The following is a 5,221-nucleotide window of genomic DNA, read 5'->3' as shown; positions in this document are numbered from 1 at the left end:
TCTTCAAATAAGTTTTCTGCCCCCTTATCTCTTTCTTCTTCTGTTGAGATCCCTATAATATGAATGTCATTATACTTGATGGATTCACTGAGTTCTCTAAGATTATTCTTAATTTGCATATAATTTTCTTTCTGCTCCTTTTCTCTGCTTTGTTACTTTCCATTACTCTGTCTTCCAGGTCATTAATTCATTCCTTTGCTTCATCTAACCTGCTCTTTATTCCATCAAGTGCATTTTGAATTTTATTTATTGTGTTCTTGATCTCTGATTGCTTCTTTTTTATCTGTGTCTCACTGATGTCCTCCATCCTTTTCTCAAACCCAGTGAGGACCTTTATGATTATTACTTTAAATTCTCTATTGGGTATATTACTTGCATCCATTTTGCTTTGGTCTCTTGCTATGGTTTGATCCTGTTCTTTCATTTGAGAGATGTTTCTCTGTTTCCTCATGTTATCTAATTTTCTATGTGTCTTTCCGTATCTAACTTTCTATGTCTGTTTCTGTGTGTTAGGAAAATTAGCTACTTCTGTTGCTCTTCACGATAATAGCCTTATGAAGTAGAAGTCCTGTAGTGTCCTGCAGTGCAGTGTCCCCTGTTCCCTAGGGCCTGGCACCTCAAGGATGTCTCTTATGTGTGTTTTGTGTGCTCTGCTGTTTAGTCTTAGCTTCCTTTTCTTTCAGTCCAATTGTTTGCAAAGGCTCTCTTTGCCTACTGTGGGCTGTTTTGGTCCTCCGCAGGGGAGGGGCATGTGTTAACAAGGTATGTGGTAGTCTGCTTGCAAAATAAGACCTGCCCCAGACACTGCCAGAACTGGGGTCCTGCACAACATGTCTTGGAAGGGTTTGCACACATCGTCTGGGGGAGGGGCCTACAGCACACTGACTTCCCACTTGAAAGATGAGAATTTTAGTCCCATAGAAATTTCCCATCTCTTCTTCCAAGTTCTATTAAAGTATATTTTGTTCTATTTGGTTACCTTAATAACTCTAAATAGTATACTTAAATCCCTGTTTCCTTTTCCATCAATCTTAGACAATATCTCTTAGCTTTCTATTATGAAAGATTAGAAAACTTGGACCCTATATGATGACAGATGGTAGCTACACTTATGGTGAGCATAGCGTAATGTATAAACTTAGGGAATCTCTATGTTGTACACTTGAAGCTAATGCAACATTATGTGTCAACTATACTTCAATTTAAAAAAGAAGAGAAGAAAAGAAAAGAAAACTTGGGCCCATGAGTTATTCTCCACATCCTCTCCTTGCTATTATACTCTGGGGTAGAAAGATACATTCTAATAGTTTTTACAGACTTTTAAACATATATTATATTCATAAAGTTTATAATATTTACATTCTGTTCTTTAAGTATAGTTAAGTCTTCTATGTTTAAGTTGATCCTAAGATCAGTTACAAATAGAAAGTACTTATATCTTAAGGAAATATTTATTTATAAAATAAGAATCAAGCAATATAGCTAATCAAGCTAATATAGTGAGAAATAAACACAATCATATGATGCTAGACCATGCATGTTGTTCATAGATGAATCTGTGAACTGCCAAGATCAAATGCATTCACTTTTTTTATACAACAGAAATTGCTCAAAATGTTTTCATTACTTTAGATTGCTCTATGTTTGGACTATGACTTTTTTGAACAGATTCTCTTATCTTTCCACCTTATTAAATAATTTCAGAATACACTTAATACAGTGAAGCTGAAAGAACTACTATATACACATATACATATAGAGTATGTACATAACTATATTTGAGAGTCTGATGGTAAGGAGAAGCACATTCAAATTACCATCTACTTCTTCCTGAATAATTTTATGGATTAAGTAGCAAAAGAGAGAAACAAAATAGCAGAGGTTATCCACTCTTTACATAACTGCCCCTCAGATTTTCTACATAATCTGGTAAAAACTTAATCTTCAATATCTTCAATTCTTTGCATTTATATATGATTGCAAAGTGGGAATGATGATGAATTAAATATAAATGACTGCAAAGCACTTAAAAACACAATCTGAACTGAAAACTTCCAACCATATTTTATGCCAAGAATTTCTTTTGTCACCATGGTCAGTAAGGCTTATTGCCCTTGGCCTGCAGCAATATGTATTAACTCATTAATTAGGTGAATAATAATCACTGAATTGAAAGCATTTTCTAAATATTTTTAATCCTATAAGCTAAGACGTTATTTTGTTGAAGTTTAAAAAAATGATTAGGCCACTAGTAGTTTAAAGTATCACTGAGTCTTCATTATTTTAATTCCAAAGTGCTCATTCACAGAAAGATTAAAGCATTTGGATGATAGCAGATACTGGTGTTGTCTATCCATGAAAGGACTGAACAGGCTGCTGTATATCCATGAGAATGTCTGGAGGAGAACAAAGTAGAGTTATATGCATAGCTTTACTGTAGAACCCTACCTGCTGGGCACACCAGAGTCTAACTTCTCATGTGTAATGAGACTGGAGCTCCTTCTTCTGAAGCTAGGAGAAGGTGCCACAGCAACTTTCCATGTTGTGTCAGTATCAAATGTCTCACTGCTGGTGGGACAAAGGAAGCTAATCTCTGCAATCAGAAAAAAAGAGGAATCTAGCTTTAATTTCAAATCCTCTGCTTGTCTAGACCCCATTTCAGACACCACCAACTCAAGCCATATCTCAAGTGCCACACTCCTTACTCAACTTGTATTTTAGTCAACACATAAAATAGCACAATATGATACTTACTTATGTATTGCCTACTTAAATCCTAATGGTTCCGAACCCGTATATACACACATATATGCAAGTGCCTTATCCTAGTCTACAGAGCACTGTGTAACCCGGCCCATTCTTTCTTTCTTCAGCCTCCTCTCTTGTTCTTGCCACATCACTCTGTTCTAGCCATTTTGGTCCCCCTTGTTTCCTCCAAACCACCAAGTGCATTCCTCCCTGAAAGCCTTAGCTCTAGCCACACTCTGATGGTAATGCCATATCCACAGTTTTTCCCTGGCTGGTTCTTGCTTGTCAGTTAAATCTCAAGTAACAACCACCTCACAGCAAAATTCTCCCAAGCAGCTGATCACTGTAGACATCCTGACATTCATTATCACATTGCCTATTTTTATTATTTGCATTGCATACATTATTACTGGCTGTTTTTGTTGCCTGGTGATTTTTTAAAACCTATTTATTATCCATCTGTCAGTGTTCCCCCACAAAAAAAAAGCAACATGTAAATTCTATAAAAACAGAGAACTATCACAGTCACTACTGTAACCCAGTGTTTGCATTGGGTAGTAATGTATAAATAGCAGGTAATAAATTTATATTTGTTGAATAAAAGAATGAAAACATAAAAGAATAAATGCTCTAGTCCCTCCTCCTTGACAACAGGGCCTAGAAAGCCAGAACATCTTATCTTCTGCTGACCATATCCACATTGGTCTTTCCTTCACCATTCCTACTACCCTCCTCTGGAGCTTTGACAACTCTAAGTTCAGGTTGACCTTGAGAGGCCTCTCAGTCTACTCAAGGTCACTTGTATCCTTTTCTTATTCAAAGAGTCCCTAATACAAAACAGTAGTCCAATTCAGCTCTAATAATAAAGACAACACTATATGTTGTCACTCTGAGTATCCCGGAAAGGAGGTAGCATGATATTCAGAGGGCGAATGGTAGGTTTGGCTATAGAATATTCTCCTTTGTATGGAGCCCTCTTTTAGATTAATGGAAAAAAAGAAAGGATTCAGGTATTGGAGACCTGACACATTTGTGTCCTGCAGGAGAAAAAACCCCTGAAAATCTACCTGTTGTATCTTCAGAATAATCCAAGAAATTAACACTTATTAAATTAATTCATATCTAGAGCCAGAGACATTCTTCCACATTAATCAAGCTGGTCTGAGTTCTTGATGAATTTTCAGAGTCAAGAAGAAACTAAATGGGTACTGCAATAGGAATATAGTACCTGTGATAGGCCACCAAAATCAAGCCCTGGTTGCGATAACATTTTAACAAGGCTTTCTGAATAGAAATACAATTGAAGAGACAACTATGAATCATGTTGCAATGAAGAGTTAATTCCTTTGGCAATAAAGATATAATTTATTGCAGTTTCATTGGCTTACCAGCTATTGCACAATATTAATGTAGCTGGATCTTGAGCAAAGTCTTCCAGGAAATAAACTGGACTGAAGACTATATTTCTTATTTATTGAGATATGATGATATTAACTTATAAGTGGCCATATCCATGACCAGCAGTTTGTTTCACATTGCTTTGCGGTCATTTATGTACAGGATACATGTTGTGAACTCTTGGATAGAAGCACAAATTGAATATTCAAAGACAAAATCAAGAATCTAGGAAGCATGACAGACTAAAAGACAAATTGAAATGTTCGGGATATTAACATTAATATCAATCCTTTCTCAAACTTAAATTTTACTGCACTTAATACTTTATAAAAGTAATTCACGTTTTCATATTATTTCACTTAAGTCTCACTAAACTCTATGAGGCTTAAACAAAGATTTTATTATGTGTATTTTATAGATCATCAAAAAAACGACTCTCATAAGGGTTGCTCCATGTAAGTTCTAAGCTCTATATTTTGGTTTTGGTTTATCATACACATCCTAGGTGTCTCCAATGTGCTAGTTAGCATGCTAGATGCTATAGAATCAAAGATGAACATGACTGGATTACTGCTTATATCTTCTGAGGAGGAAGACAGATGGCTACGTAATTTCTATTGAATGCAATGACTATTAGAGTGGAGGTTATCATACCTATTAACTGGCAGAACAAGGAATTGTGCACATATCTCTGTGCAAGTCCTATGCCATTATGTAGGCACAGAAACCATATTGTATACTTTAGCCAACTGCTTGAACTGTTTCAATTGCTGAAAGTCTGATCTAATCCATATTTTGAAAAACAAATGTACTAACATGACAAAGATATTCTTGCCAAAGGATGATCTCATATTAAAAATAAAAGAAGGTTGGGGCGCCTGAGTGGCTTGACTTCCGCTTAGGTCATGATCTCGCGGTTCGAGCCCCGCGTCGGGCTCTGTGCTGACTGCCAGCTCAGAGCCTGGAGCCTGTTTCTGAGTCTGTATCTCCCTCTCTCTCTGACCCTCCCCTGCTCATGCTGTCTCTCTCTCTCCTAGAAATAAATAAAAATATTAAAAAAAATAAAATAAAAAAA

The 5,221-nt window shown here is 36.1% G+C and overlaps 1 long non-coding RNA gene across 1 annotated transcript in view; it reads right to left on the bottom strand.

The window, feature by feature from the left end:
- Positions 1-2,463: 2,463 nt before the first annotated feature.
- Positions 2,464-5,221, bottom strand: part of LOC144231043 (uncharacterized) — a 256,246-nt gene continuing 253,488 nt past the window's right edge. The window contains exon 3 of the long non-coding RNA XR_013334966.1: positions 2,464-2,593. This is a non-coding gene — a long non-coding RNA (uncharacterized LOC144231043). The remainder of the gene's footprint in view (positions 2,594-5,221) is intronic.

The sequence above is a fragment of the Crocuta crocuta genome, unplaced genomic scaffold (assembly GCF_008692635.1).
Source record: "Crocuta crocuta isolate KB4526 unplaced genomic scaffold, BGI_CrCroc_1.0 scaffold4, whole genome shotgun sequence".
In the NCBI taxonomy this organism is placed as follows: Eukaryota; Metazoa; Chordata; class Mammalia; order Carnivora; family Hyaenidae; genus Crocuta; species Crocuta crocuta.
Note: the sequence above shows the minus strand (reverse complement) of the source record. Positions and strands in the feature narration are given on the sequence as shown.